Here is a 15,901-nt window from a genome sequence, read left to right on the forward strand (position 1 = left end):
GCAGAAGCCCTTATCACAGTCATCTGGTGTTTAGGAGCAGCAGGCCCGCATGTGGACAGTCATTTTGTACTGAACAGTGGGTTCCTGCCTCTGCTGTGTGTGCTGGGACAGGAACTTTCCAATACCTGGGTTATGGAAGGGAAGCAGACACCTTGTTTCCAGATGCTGGCAGAAGCCGAGTGTGCTTTTGTGTGCTGGTTCGGCTAAGTGACTCCTTGAGCATCTCTAATCTCCCTTTGGGGAACTTGTTAAGCTCCTACAAATACTCTGCCAGGATTTTGTCTCTCAGCATTAACTGTGATTACTGGGCTTCTGCCTCCATGTATGGGAAACTGAATGGACTTGATTCATGATCCAGCGCCAGGACATTGAGTGAAGGGCACTTACCTGAGCCCTCTGGTGTGAAAAGCCACAAGGCATAAAGCGTGGAAACTAGCCTGAAACTCTATTCCCTGCACCACACTTCAGAGGGTTGGTCATATTCTCTACTCATGAAATACCCTAAGAGTGTGTTTTTCCCCAAGAGGAAAGAGGGTGGAGAAGTGGGTACAATGAACTGGATGTTTGTGTCTCCCCAAAATTAATATGCTGGAATCCTAATCCAATGTGATGATATTATCAGGTAGAGCCCTTTGGGGTGATTAGGTCATTACGGTGAGTTTAGTAGTCATTAGTCATGAATGAGTCCAGTGCCCTTATAAAAGGGACCCCAGAGAACTTTCTCCTCCCTTCCACCATGTGTGGACACAGCAAGAAGTCAGGAATCTGCAACCAGGAAGAAGTCTTCACCAGAACTTGACTGTGTTGGCTGGCATCCTGAACTTGGACTTCCAGTCTCCAGAACTGTGAAAACTAGATGTGTTGTTTATACGCCTCCCAGTCTATGGCACTTTGTTATAGCAGCCCCGGCTGACCAAGACCGTGGGAAAAGAAAGAACCCTACATGGAGAGCTACAAAGAGATTTGATGTCACTGGGTAGAATCAGACAATTCCCAATGTCTCCGCATATTCTCTCCTCTTCTACTCTAAATATTGGTGATGCCAGGGAGAAGGCAATAGCTAGGGTCCAAGATGAACATACTTTCTCCTAGGAAGTTTTTGACAATAACAATCCCTTATATTTGAGTAGCACTGTTGTAAAATGTCTTCCTACAGTTTCTCATCTGATGTCCGAAAGGCACTGTGAAGAATGCAGCATCGTGAGCTAAATTCAGGTATGGAGATGAGCTCACTGAGACTCTGCATAGTTAAACCACTGACCACAATCCCCCAGCTGGTGGATGGGAAGTTGAGAGTTGGATCCAGGTCCTGCATGCATCATTCTTTCCATGTGGAGTTACTCAGCAGTACCACCGCCTGCTAGCCAGTACTCCAGAGGTATTTTGCTGTTCCATGTAGGTCCCAGAAAGGTGCTGCAGGGCAGCAAGGACACTGGGCTGGTGGTTGCAGTCTGCAGGCAGGCAGCCAGGTGGACGCTGGCTGACGGAATCACCTAGATACATCTGCCACCAGCCTTGCTCCCCGTTAGCCCATCAGAATACCCTCAGACAAGAGAAGCACAGGTAAAGGGAGGAGCTCATAAGGGAACCCCACTGTTTTCAGCCTTCTGTGGTTGGACTTGCACATGCATGTATGGTATGATTGGCATGTTTCTTTTTTCTAAAACCTAGAGCTCTGAAACGAGATCCTATTAATCATCATGATGGGGCCAGAGGTGAGGTAAGGGACAGCCTCGTCTGAGGCCTCACACATCCCTGGGAATGACAGGAAACCCATCCAGTGCCCCTCAACCCTTCCCTGAGAGCCATTTCAGGCGGGGCAAGAGAGTACTGAGAGTTTTTTACTGACGAAGCAGAAGAATATAGGTTATACATGTTTTAATGAAGACAGAATTAGTACCTTAAAGAAAAAGAAATCCACATGGATGATAAGTTAAATTCTTATGACACACAATTTGAAAACTGACAGAGTAATGGCTACACTTCTTCTAAGTATGTTAGGTATGACAAAGATTCTGACAAGGGCACTACTGAAATGCAGCCTTCCTGTAGAGTTCAGTGTCATCAGGCACCCTTGCTATGAGGCATCCTCCTTCATTATTATTTCTTTCCTAGATGCATTTGATTGCTTAAAGTAATTCAAATAACAATAAGGTCTCAGATTCCAGTGAAAGGAGAGAACAGAAAAGTTGCAAAGGCATAAAGCTTTGTATAAATTCTTTACAAAAGGGTTTTTGAGGTTGGCTGCTGCTTATCACTGTAGAGACAGAGTGAGTGAGAGAGGCACACACACACATATATGTATATCCCAATCACTATTCAGAGAGGCAGTTTTACTACCTGTTGAGAACATGAACCTTAGAAGCAGACTGTGTGGGTTTCAATCCTGGCGCCTCCTGTTGCCAGGTGTGAGACCTTTGGGCAAGCTACTTAACCTTTCTGCGCCTGTTTCCTTACCTGTAAAGGAGAGATAATGGTGCATTCCTCATGGGGTTATTAGGAGGATTAGATGGATTAATACATGTAAAGCACTTAAAACAGTGTCGGGCACACAGCCAGAATAGTGCCCTGGAAATAATTGACTGCTTATTGTAGCTTTCTGAGCATTACAAGATTCTGATGCTGTTTCGTTTCATCCAGAACAAGTTTGCCAATTTCTCTTAATTTCATGTACATTCTGAAGGAATAAAATATTGTTGTAGGTAAATCTTGAACAGCTACACTATGATAATCATTTGCGATCTGGGCATGGGGAAGGGTGAAGGGTTGAAAGGTGCTCGATGGCAAACAGGGCCTCCTGGAAGTCCAGAACAAACTGCTCTTGAAGCAAAGCAGGTGGAGAATCCCAGCCTTTGCCGTCCAGGGTACTGGAGGCAGAAAGACCACCAACAGTGGTTACCTATGGGATTTTTTTTTCATTATTTTGAACCCAACTAACCACACAGAGAGATTGGTGTTTTCTTTGCAAATTGGACGAAGAACCACCAAACACCAAAAGGAAAGTGAAAACTCCATGGCTCGGGATGCCTTTTGTCAAGTAAACCCACATTTTCAACTAATGTGTCATCCAAGAGGTGACTCCTACCTCTGTTCAGTGTATTATGTACACAAGACAAACAACAAGACACGACCTGTCACAAATGCTAGAATGAAACCTGCCAATACACACATCACCAGTAATTGCCTTTGCAGATTACTGTTCCAGTTCCACTTTCTCCCACAGATACTCCAGCTCTGCGCCTCTGAGGCAAAGCCAGAGGCCAGTTCAGAGCTTGGCGAAACAAGAAACCTCAAGAAAGGCTTGCAGGAACCAAGAGAACACTGGTATCAATGCAGTCCGATTGCATCGCAGAGCCGCTGTGTTCTGGGATCTGTGGGAGTCATTTCCCATTGATATTGAAATTTGCTTTGCAATCTGGTTCTTTCAGAGAACTGCTTTCCTATCTATAACACACAGACATCAACTGAATATTCAACTACCACGTTTGAAGTTTACTACATAAGTCACTTTTAACAATCTGGTATCTGGAAACTTCTTCAGTTCTTGGGAGAATAACAGTCTGGAAAAAGATGGGTAAGACAGCATAAAAGCACACCATTTGCAGTGCCCTTAATTACATGTTCACTTGACATCTATCCTTTCCATTTTTAATCAATTAAGGGAAAGAGGTTTACTGTCTGGCTCTCATGCACCATTAATCACACCAAGCACAAGAATGAGGATGCTTTACATACACAATGTCATGCATGGACACACGATTCTAGTGACCCAAGATAGGGAAGTCTCCTTGTTACGATAGCAGAAAAAAAATTATCCTGTGTCCTGGCACTGGTTAGCTTCCAAAGGATTCATGCTCCAGAGTCCTCTCACAAGATCTCAGACCTGTACATTAACACTAAGAATCAGTAGGTTAAACAGGAATATAAACACCCCAAATCCTCAAAAGATGCTGATAATCTTTCAACGTATGCAAATAGGGCTCCAATTCATTTGGTGGAGAATTAATGCCCTTCTCAAGCAAGAAGAAATTCAGATATTCAGTGAATACACTGCTCTACTGAGCTTTCAGTCATTCCTACTTTTTAAAAAGCTAGTAAGACTTTTTTTTTTTTTTTTACATCAGTTGCTATCTTTTCAGAACTGAAGTGACAAACATCAAGTTTTCTTAGTTCTGAAATGAAAAAAAAAGTTTACAGGGGATATTTAAGCAAAGTAAAAGCAAAAATGATCAAGGTTGACTTTGCTTATGCTGTGTATTGGGGCACCTGCTCACTTGAAGTGAACTCTTTTGAGGCCAGAAAATGGCTCATCCTCACACAGGCACTGACATCTCCAATGACCATATCTTCAGGATGACTCAAAGAAGCAGAAACAGACCAGTCAAAGTTTAACTGAATTTTATTTTCCACTTCTAGTATTTTTCAAATTATACAACATGCAGTCTGCCAGAGTACCCATACATCTTCATTTTAGAACCTAGAAGATTACCAAAATTTTCCGCGGGCCAAAGGAGGGTGACTTCCAGATCTTTTGTTACATGGACTATAGTACAGCATCATTATTGATATAAACCGCCATTCTCCCCTCAAACCCCCCAGACAAGTCTGTCCACAATTTTTTAAATGTGAAAGCTACTGTACAGATACATAAAGCCCAGAGAACACACATCTGCAGTACACAGGACACACTTTACAAACTAGACATGGATAATTCTACAGAATGCCCTATTCCCCTTATATCTGCACACAATGAACAGTATTTAAAATTGATACACAGTTTTTAAATAAGTAAGCAGACTTCATGGAGCGGCGCTTCCTTTGGCAGTTATCCAGCCATTATTCAATGCTTGGTTTAAAAAGTCTAAATTGTTAGTGTTAAATGAAGCAATTTTAGATTATGATGGTTTCTTTAGCTTGCTCAAGATCCTGGGCTAGACGATGAAGTGAAATCTTCCCTCCACCCTCGGCCTTTTCCAATATGTCACATAGCTAGAGTCCAAATGTTTCCTGCCCTGCTTTTAAAAATGCACTTCAAAGGAGGGGATTGTTAAGAACTTTTATTTGCTTTCAGTTATTTCTATAGGAACTAGAGCTTCTTTATGTAAACTTTAGGGCTTTAGAAAAGTCACTAGATGCTACATTCTAGGCAAACGTTTTTATTTCTTCATTTATCCCAGTATATCTATAAATTCTGATTTCTTAATCACATGGTTCTATTTCCCTTAAAAGTCTTAATGTGAAACTGCTATTTTTCTGTCTACTACCTGATGTTTAACAAAAGCAAAGTGTGCAGCATTTGAAGAGATGATATGTTTGCACAGAATTCCCTAGTAATTGACAAAAACACATTTGGCATCATGTATTTTAGTTCTCAACCACAAATCTTGATATCTCAAACAACCTTCTCCTAATTTACCAATCCACCATCCTGCAGATAAAGATTATTCGTATAAACCATCTGGCTGTTCTCTTAGAGCATCAAAGAGTAAACTTTCAAGAAATAGCATGAAATATAAAATTATTCATAGAGGAGAAAAAGACACAATACACGCTAGTCAAAAGCTGCATATCACCAAAATCATAATCACGAGCTTAGTTGTTCAGAAGTGTGGTTTTTACACTTAAAGTATAGGGAGCAATAGTCTAAAAACCTGAAAATTGCACATGTGTGGCTTTTTTAGAAAGTGGACTACAGAGAACATGGTCCTGATATAATAACTGGCTTATTATACATAGCAATATTTAAGGATCCATTTGAATAATCCATTCCAATAATTTGCCTCCCTTTTAGTCACAGTATAGGAAAATTAGATTAGAAGTCCTATAAAGATTGAAGCTAGGTGAACTGACTGGCTGATCAGCAACTAGCAGAATTATCTTTAAGAGACATCAAAGCCAACTTTCTCTGTGAATAAAAGTAAAGCGAATGTTGTCAGTCCCTTGTAGAGATCAAGCAAAATGGAACTACAAGTGAATGTTTCTCTTTGAAACATGAAAGTGTCAAGCAATTCTTTAGAAGTAGAAAGGGGGTACCCAGGGAAAAATCACTCTGGAGAGAATCTAAAACAATCTATTTTATGATGGATATTAACAAGAGCCAAAAACCATTACTGACCTTTGTTCAATTTCCAAACAAAAAGTAATGGAGAGTAGTGGTAATGACAATTAGTAATTGGCAATCATCTCAAACACCAATGTTTTAGCTGCCCAAATCAGAAGCAAACATATTAACAAGGTTATGTGGCATATGTTATTACCTGATAAACTTTGCAAAACCTGCCCCACAAGGACCCTTTTATCAGACTGCAAATAATGATGGAGCAGGTATATTGGGCTGTCACTGATAACAAAATTAAAGAATGAAAAAAATTTAAACAAATGCAAAATTGCTATCTTCACGAAATAAATACTTCAATAGTTTGTCCTCCTCCCTCTCCTTATTCCCCCCCAAAAACAAAACATACATAAACAAAGTGCAACATTTAACAAATAAATTAAGTCAAAGCAGGTTTGCTTTGCTAGGGAAATTTTATACAAGAAATGTTTGGATGTCAATGCACAGTTCTTAGCACTTTACACACACACACACACACACACACACAGTTGAACTACCTTCGACTCACACAGTCATGAGAAAAGCCCGAAGTCTCCCCTGGCATATATTTCATTACAGTGGTGAAAGCTTCAGGGCACAGTGCCAGTTCCTCATCTTGGGCACACAACATGATAGGATAGGAGCTTTCACCGAGATTGGTTTGGTTGTCTTTGACTTACCCCCAAATTTGTCAAAACAAATAGCAGCACACAAGGCCAATTTAACTGAATCTTTGTCAGTTTCCCTGAAAACTTTACTACCTAGAAATTGATCTTCTTAATAAGTACAACTGGAAGCAAGGGTTGATTCAGTTTTAGATTCATGTATTTGGATAGAGCAATAACTAAATGTAAAATATCCATCTATATGGATTTTTCTAATTGTGCCTAAGAAGATGAAACCTATTTGGTGCCAAAGAAAGAATTCATGTAAACAGTCGGCAATGATGGGTTAAAATAATAACTTACTCATGGCAACTTATTCATACACAAGCACAAAGAACAAAGTTGTGTCAAGTACTTTCTCCCCAAGGCTTCCTTTTTCAACTGCTGGAATGATGCTGGACTTCTTCAGCAATACCCACTCAAGCTGAAAATGGTTAGAGAAAGCAGCCGTTCCCAAAGCCAGCTCCAGAATGATCAGGGAGGAAGAAGTGAGGAGAGGGGCAGCCACATTTCCACTTAAAACTTTGCAGCATTTTCAGCACTTCTGAAAGAATGACGTTCAAACCGGCCAGCCGAGACTAGTTGCTGCAGGTTGAAAAGCAAGCAGCTGGGAGGTGAATTTTATGACTTTTTGCATTGACACAGATGTATCTGAATGAACAATTTCTACACTGCTACTGTCAGATTGTTTTTCTGCCCCAAAGAAATTTGCTTTGCATTTTAACAGGTGCCATTACTAAAAGGTATATTTTACAGATCCAAAGATGTGACCAGGATATTCAAAATGTGTCTTCAGGGTAATTTGTTTCGGAAAAGTGTTCAGAATGAAAACTTTGAACCCTAGAGCAGCACTTTTTGTTCCCGAAAAATATAAAATAATGTGTTTATTTTACAGGAAACCAGACAGTTGAGGCAGAGCATGGTCTCCCGCCTCCACGGTACTTGGTTGTTCCCCTCCAGGGAATGGCACATTAGGGCGTACAGATGGGACAGTGCACTGCCCAGAGGAGGCTCCAGGAACCACCCAGAAACCACGCAACACCCCGGAGGCCGAGTCAGCGGCAATGGTTCTGAGTAGTAAGTGGATCTTCTGCAACCATCTCCTTCAGATTTCTCAAAAAGAGAAAAGTCCGAGCACACATCTGTACACACAGAAACTCTACACAGCTCAAAAGACCTGAAACTGGTGTACTGCAGATGGCTGGAGTAAGCAAGTATAAAAAAAAATGGAAACTGTAGGGGGAAAAAATAAAGGAATTGGTGATTAATGTAGTCCTTGACATGCTATGTGGAGTCGTATCTGTTGAAAGAGAACCAAAGAGAAAACATACGAATTAGAGAACACAGTAGAAATTTACTTCTCAAAAAAGTTTTGTTTAATTCTAGATGTTTAGACCAGAGCTGTCAGATACAAATATAACATAAGTCACATATTTTCTGTTTGTTTGTTTGTGAGACGGAGTTTCACTCTTGTCACCCAGGCTGGAGTGCGGTGGTGCAATATTGGCTCACTGCAACCTCTGCCTCTCAGGTTCAAGTGATTCTTCTGCCTTAGCCTCCCAAGTAGCTGGGATTACAGGCGTGCGCCACCGTACCTGGCCAAGCCACATATTTAATTTTAAATTTTCTAGTGGTACATTAAAAAGTGAAAAGAAATAGGTAAGATTAATTGTAATATATTTTATATAGCCTAATATATTCAAAATAGTATCATTTCAACATGTAATTGGTATTACATGTTGAGATCATTTACATTACAATATTACTACTGAGATTTTTTTTTCATACAATAGTGTTTGCAATCTGGTGTATATTTTACACTTTCAGCCTATCTCAATTTGGACTTAGCCACATTTTGAGAGCTCAAAAGATACATATGGATAGCAGCACATGAACAGCACAACCTCCTATTTCCTGATTTTGCTTTAAGTATTTAGTCCTGACAGTCTTAACGTTCTCTTCCATAAGTTAGTATCTGTTGAGGCTATGGATATTCAAAGTTACATAATGCATTTTCTCCTTCCTAAGGGGGAATTAAAACATTTCTCATTTGCCTGTACTTAGGATAGCAAGCAGGTGCAACAGGGCCCCTAACCCAGGCTCTCTGTAGAAAGAGGTTCCCAGTTCCCAAAGGTATGCTTCGTCTCCATCGGATAATAAGATTCTCCAAAAGACCATCCCCTTCCATTTTATTCCACTTCCCACCAGAGGTTCGGCTGGTACTGGGCACATCTCCAGGATGAACATCTAGACCAGCCTGAGTGGCCACTGTCAGCCTGTACTCAACACCAGTAAGCTCAACTTTCAGAAGACACTGAAAGGCTCTGCTTCCTGTCACCAGCTGGAGGCCCTAGCTCTGAGACCTTGGTATGGGTTTTGTGCAGAGCTCATGGTACTCTAGGGGATGGGCACAGGGATGACAAAAGAGGGAGGTAGAGCCTTATCCTTGAGAAAAACATGCAATTACCTGGTACTGGAAATACAACCGCCACTAAGAAAAGCCCAAATTCTCTTTTGATTAAAAAAAAAAAAAAAAGAAGGAAAGAAAAAAAAAGCCCTCCGTAACCTAACACATGCTTTCTGTTCTGCCTCTAGAAGGCTTACATCAACATTTGGTACCCAACTGTGGTAATATCTCAGATTCCCGCTACCATGCTCTTTTTTTTTTCTTCACTCTCCTGATTTATATGTTATAATATTGTAAACAACCTCACATATTTCGTATAAATCAACAGGATGTAAGTTACATATAAAGAGAAAAATTCTCTGTCTAGAAAGGGGTTATAAAAGTAGAAAAAAGCAAAGTGAGAAAAAGGGAGACGAAATACAGAACAGAAACTGAGTAGAAAAAAAAAAAACACACACATTCTTTTTAAAAATACCACCTCTTGGTCAAGTGCAGTGGCTCATGCCTATAATCCCAGCACTTTGGTTTGGGAGGCCACAGCACGTGGATCACTTGAAGTCAGGAGTTCGAAACCAGCCCAGCCAACACGGTAAAACCCCATCTCTACAAAAAATACAAAAATTAGTGCGGCATGGGGGCATGTACGTGTAGTCCCAGCTACTTGGGAGGCTAAGGCAGGAGAATCATTTGAACCTTAGAGGCAGAGGTTGCAGTGAGCCGAGATCATGCCACTGCACTCCAGTCTGGGCAACAGAGTGAGGCTCAGTCTCAAAAAAACAAAAACAAAAACGAAAACAAAACCACCTCTTCACTGACAAGAAAAAATATTCAGAGAACTCATTTGGTATAATCTCCCACAGCGGCAAAGCTACAAAACTACGAAGGGCTTAAACAACCCTAGAGGGTGATATTCCTGTCATTTTTAGAAGTCACAGAGAGTAAGATGTCTTTGGGAAGAACATGGCCTTTCTGGTGAAATTTTGGGCTTATTGTCAGTATTAGAAGTGAAAAACCTAAAAGCATGGTCATAGTTGTTATTTAAAATCCATTTTGAGCTGAAAACCAATAGGAGTGCTGCCTGAATGCCACCACTGAAATTGCCACTTCACTTTCTCACAGGTCGTTTCTCCACGCACGCCATCGCCCTGGTCAGATGAGATCCCCTTGCTCAGATGAGATGGCCGTCCTGCGTGCCTGGAGGCAGGGAGGTGCCGGCACATACCTTGGATTGTGGGATTATGACCTGACGCGATATTTGCAGCCAAACCGTGTTGACACAGCAAGCACTAGACACAAATGCAATGGGGCGGCCTCAGTAACTCCAGCAGACCATGAAGTGACATGATTTCCCCCTGGAAAGCCCTTCAGTCAAAACCCCCGATCCCCGCTGGGCAAGATTCAGCAGGTTTTGGCTGATAGTTTGGAAGAAACACGGGGCCGCAAAGGAGGCCCTACCTGCTTAGTTTAGTCACCTCAAGGAGCATGAGAGAGGAGAACTGAGATTGTGACAGGTTGCTGAAGGGAAAAGCACAGGAACTCTGCCAATAAAGGGTCCTTTCTTTACTAGGATGCAGCGTTCCTCTTCATCCCCAGTTAAGGATCTCTACAGGCCTGTCTGCTGAGAAGTCTTTCCAGCAGGCCCAAGAAACATGGATTCCAGTAGGATGCTCCCATCCATCCTTCCCACTATCGGGTTCTTCATCTCCTTAGATAAATTCATGGGAGAAAATAGATATAAATTTCAAAGGTAAATGAGATAAAGCATTTCTGACTGTTCTAATCCCAGAGAGACTGGGGAGTCTGGAGAATCTTTAAAACCCAGTCCTGTTGACTCTCTTCCAAGTAGCCAGTCACTCACTTAGAGGCAGGGGACTGGACCAACCGACCTGCTCTAGGACTGCCAAACTGGCGCTCTGCCAAACTGGAGATGGTAATTCAAAGTGGCAACATGTGACCAGATTTAGGAGGAAATAAAATCACCTTTCTTTGGAAGGGGTGGGGAAGGCTAATGAAAGAAGTTAATTATACAAGTGTTTTGCAAGAAGTATTTAGAGACCATTTTCACCCCCAACTTGGGCTTTTGCAATTGCTTGCAGTGGAGTTAAGCTTAATCCAAACAGTGCATAATTTTAGTTTTTCTTTTGCCTTTTTATAATCCAATCCCCACATTATAAGAATTACAATTGTACTCTACTTATCACTGCTGAATAGAAGTGGATTTATCTTATTGGAGTGTTGGTACAATCTGCTGTGGAGGAAAAATTTTAGTTGGTCTGAATTTATGACTCTGAGAACCATGAAGCTGAGGAGTATCGAAGTGTTGGAGCCTACTGTGCTGTAGACGGAATCAGGAATTCTTGCCTCCGGATGCTCCACAATTCCTTCCTTTTGGGTTGGGTTGAGAATGCTAGTTTCAAAGTCCTCTGCCTCAGCAGCATCCACCTACAGTTATTTCTGTCCTCTCTCTCTGCAGTCCCACCTCATCTGTCCTTTTCAGGTCTGTCCCCATGACCACTTTAACATTAGCTAACATGCACGGGGCCTAATTTTTGCCAGGTACTCTTCTAAGACTTTTTTCTCTCTTCTTTCACATTCTCTCATTCAATCCCAGACAAGCCTGTGATATGGGCACTATGATCCCAACTTCCCCATTCCACAGTTTTCTCAGCTGTCCAGTGGCCGAGAATCTTGTCTGGTGTGACAAGGGGGGATTCGCTTTATACACTTCAACCAAAACAGCAACAGACAGAATGCAGAAACAGCTGGGGGGAATCCAGCTGCCATCTATTAGATGTGTCAAAGAGATATGCAAAATGTAAAACAATGCCATTTGGCTATTTTTTATTTTGAAAATAGTTATTTTCATTACAAATCACATTTATGGTAACATGTATGGGCTTATTACTATTTTTTAAATGAATCTGGCAGTATTCTAAATTTTTTGCTTTAATTTCCAGTATGATACATGTCAATATATATAAATTCATTGATTCTTTTTTGTTGGTTCATTTTTTTGAGAAAGATTGTCATTCTGTCACCCAGACTGCAGTGCAGTGGCACAAACATGGCTCACTACAGCCTCAAATTACTGGGCTCAATCAATCTCCCACCTCAGCCTCCAAAGCATTTGGGACTACAGGCGTATGCCACCATACCTAGCTAATTTTTATTTTATTTTATTTTATTTATATTTTATTTTTTTATTTTTTGTAGAGACAGAATCTCACTAAGGCTGGTTTCAAACTCCTGGCCTCAAGTGATCCTCCTGCCTTGGCCTCCCAAAGTGCTGGAATTATAGGCATGAGCCACATACCCAGTCCATTGATCCTTTTTAAGAGCAGTAAAGGTCCTAAGGCCAAGAACTTTGAGAACTGTTGCAGAGAAGATCATTGCTCTTAGCCCAGGATCTACCACTCGTAGGTGTGGGATCTTGACAGCTCATCCCGCCTCTATGGGATGTAGAATGAGGAGACGGGATCAGGTGATGAGGACAACACAGATGAGCATGGAGTGCTCGTTCAGTGCCAGGCACTAGGCTAATCTTCGTGTATTTGTTTTTATTTGTTTATTCTTTTTGAGGCAGGATCTCGCTCTGTCACCCAGGCGAGAGTGTGGTGGCGTGATCACAGCTCACTGCAGCCTCAAACTCTCCAGCTGAAATGATCCTCCCAGCTCAGCCTTCCAAGTCACTGGAGCTACAGGCATGCACCACCACACCTGGCTAATGTTTTTATTTTTAGTAGAGACAAGGTCTCGATAAGTTGCCCAGGCTGGTCTCAAACTTCTGAGCTCAAGCCATCCTCCAGCCTCAGCCTCTCAGAGTGCTGGGAGTACAGAAGTGAAAGAATTGAGACACACCATGACACACAAAAAACAGGCATCCCAAACTCTACAAGAAGCAACGCACTCCAGGGTTGCATTGCACCTAGCTCTTTATTTTCAGAAAAAGCCCTTCCTTCATTAAATTATGTGAAGTGGGTTTTGTGGTTTGGACTTTTAATTTGTGGCTTTATTTCAATTTAATTTCTAAATTTGTTTTGACTTGACAGTTGTATAAGATCTGTAAGTAGGGAATGTATACTATTTACAATGTGCAAATACTTAAGTGTTATAATACAATAATTTAAATCAACTCTGGGGATCTGTGAGAATTGTATTCCTTTCAAAGTACTCTATTCACTACTCAAGTTTGAGATAAAATGGTCTAAATATACGAAAACCAAGAAAAAAGACCGTTCTGCCTTCAGTCTTTCAGAAAACATCTGAGGTGTCAGCAATGCCCCACTGGCGCCATCTGGTGGAGACATTTGAACAAGTCCCCTGGCTTGCCAAAGCACTGCCTGGAAAGGAAGTGGATCTCCAGGGCCCTCAGAACCAAGGAGCTGGGCAGATGTTTTATCAGGTGTCTGCATTAAGTGTGGGGCTGCAAAGAAGGACTCAGCACTGCCTGAGAGGTCGCTTTTACACCGTCTCTGGTCTCAAGAGCGAGACCCTGCTTCCTCCCTCTTTCTCACTAATCATCTGGCTTCTTGTCTGCACGAGAAAACAAGTTCTAACTAAGGTGAGCTGGATCTTACCTCCCAGTGCACCCCATCTACCACCCACCCGCATCTGTGCTTCCTCCTCTGCCTGGCTCGGCTATACCATCACCATCGCACACAGCTATGCTGTAATATCTCCCATCTCATAACAGAAAAGCAACGCAGCCCCACCTTAACCCCACGTCGCTCCATTTCTCTGATCTCCTTCAAATAAAACCCCCAAAGTGGGTTCAGCTGCTGGCTCTCCTTCCTCACCTGCTCTCTCTAGTCCATGCTAAGGTCACCGCCCTCCGGCCTTCTTCAACCACCCAGTCTCTGTTGTCATCTTTTTTTTTTTTTTTTTTTTTTTTTGAGGTGGAGTCTTGCTCTGTCACCCGGGCTGGAGTGCAGTGGCCGGATCTCAGCTCACTGCAAGCTCCGCCTCCCGAGTTCCCGCCATTCTCCTGCCTCAGCCTCCGGAGTAGCTGGGACTACAGGCGCCCGCCACCTCGCCCGGCTAGTTTTTTGTATTTTTAGTAGAGACAGGGTTTCACCGTGTTAGCCAGGATGGTCTCGATCTCCTGACCTTGTGATCCGCCCGTCTCGGCCTCCCAAAGTGCTGGGATTACAGGCTTGAGCCACCGCGCCCGGCCTCTGTTGTCATCTTATTCAAGCTCTGAGCTGACCACCTTCCTTCTAGGGTCAAGGTCTTCACTTGACCTCTGTGATCCCACATGCTCCTCAGGCCCCTCTGCTGGTGCCACCTCCTTTCTCTGACCTTCCCATTTGCCAGTGCCTGGGCCTGGTCCAACTCGCTCCTCAGCTCCCCTCTCTGCTGGGCCCACCTTTTCTCTAGGTTGCTTCCTTCAGACCCGTGGCCATAAACACAATCTACAGGTCACAAGTCTCCAGCCCTGGCCTCGCCCCAGCCTCTCTGCTATGCTCCAGACTCACGGATCCAGCCGCCTGTTCCACACACCCACTTGGGTGGTGGGCTCAGCTGGATGTCTGAGAGGCAGCGCATAAGCAACATTATGGAAACCAAGCTTTCCCACAAAACCTGCTCATCCCCCGATTTCCCCTGGCATGGTTAAAAAGTGACCAATGTCTCCCTAATTGCTGGGGCCCACGAAAATCTAGGAACTACCTTGATTCCCTTCCTTCCTTGTCCTCTTGCTCTCAACGTTCATCAGTAAGCCTGACAGCTGAATCAGCTCTAAGCAGGCACTGACTCGAGCCACTTCCCTGCTGCCACTACCTGGGTCTGGTACCGGACCCTCCCCCATGGCCACCTAGGGAACCCCCTAGACAACCCTCAGTGCTTACTGTCACCCCATTCCTACCCCTTCTCCAGGGTTCAGCCCAGAGTGGCCTGTCTAATCATGAACCAGCTCCCACTGCTCCCATGCCCACAGCCCTGGTGACCCCTCACACTAGGTTACAATCTAACTTGCCCCCAGCCTCAACACCTTCATTTACTTGGGCCCAACTCTCTCCCTATCCACTCTAATGAAGATGGGTTCTCCCAGATCATGAGCTACCACCTTATCAGCCTTGTACCGCCTTATCAGCCTTGCTAACGTTCCTCGAATAACCCTCATTCATTCCTACCTTTGAGTGATCATCCAACCACTCTCTCCCAGGTTGCTGAGTGCCTGGCATTTTTCATCACTCAGTCTCAACTTAAATGTCACCCCCCCTTCTAAAACAGTGTTCCTATTCCATTAGCCTGTTTTTGTTTTCTTCTGAGCACTTACCACTACTTGAAGTTACCTTGTTTATTTTCTGTCCATCTTCCCCTAACAAGCATATCACTGCACAAGAATAGAGCCTTCTTGTCTCATTCACTGTGAAACCAAGTACAGAGCTAGGCTCTCGATGCCTGAACCCCCTTGGCTGGTGAGAAAAACTGAAGCTGACAGAAATCAAGCAACTTGCCCAATGTCACATGGTTGTACTCCACTGCCCCATATGTAGCTCTAGGGTTTGAAAAAGATCATCTCCTCCTGAGGCAGCTCCCTGTGGATCTGAACCAGATAAGATCAAAGCTAGCATTATCCTGGGTTCTTTTGATTTTTGTACATGGGCATCTTCATTGGCTTTGAAACCTTGAGGATAAACCAAAACACTCATTATGGCTATAATTCTTGAACCCGGAAATGAAGCAGAAGGAAATTCCGAAGATACCCAGCTGTAAGAATATGTGCTCTGACTC

At 42.9% G+C, this 15,901-nt stretch overlaps 1 protein-coding gene across 1 annotated transcript in view; it reads right to left on the reverse strand.

Moving 5' to 3' along the window:
• Positions 1–4,381: 4,381 nt before the first annotated feature.
• Positions 4,382–15,901, reverse strand: part of KIF5C (kinesin family member 5C) — a 156,005-nt gene continuing 144,485 nt past the window's right edge. The window contains exon 26 of the mRNA XM_011943067.1: positions 4,382–8,059. The gene's annotated coding sequence lies outside the window, so the exon portion shown is untranslated. The remainder of the gene's footprint in view (positions 8,060–15,901) is intronic.

This window comes from Colobus angolensis, unplaced genomic scaffold, assembly GCF_000951035.1.
Source record: "Colobus angolensis palliatus isolate OR3802 unplaced genomic scaffold, Cang.pa_1.0 Scaffold215, whole genome shotgun sequence".
In the NCBI taxonomy this organism is placed as follows: domain Eukaryota; kingdom Metazoa; phylum Chordata; class Mammalia; order Primates; family Cercopithecidae; genus Colobus; species Colobus angolensis.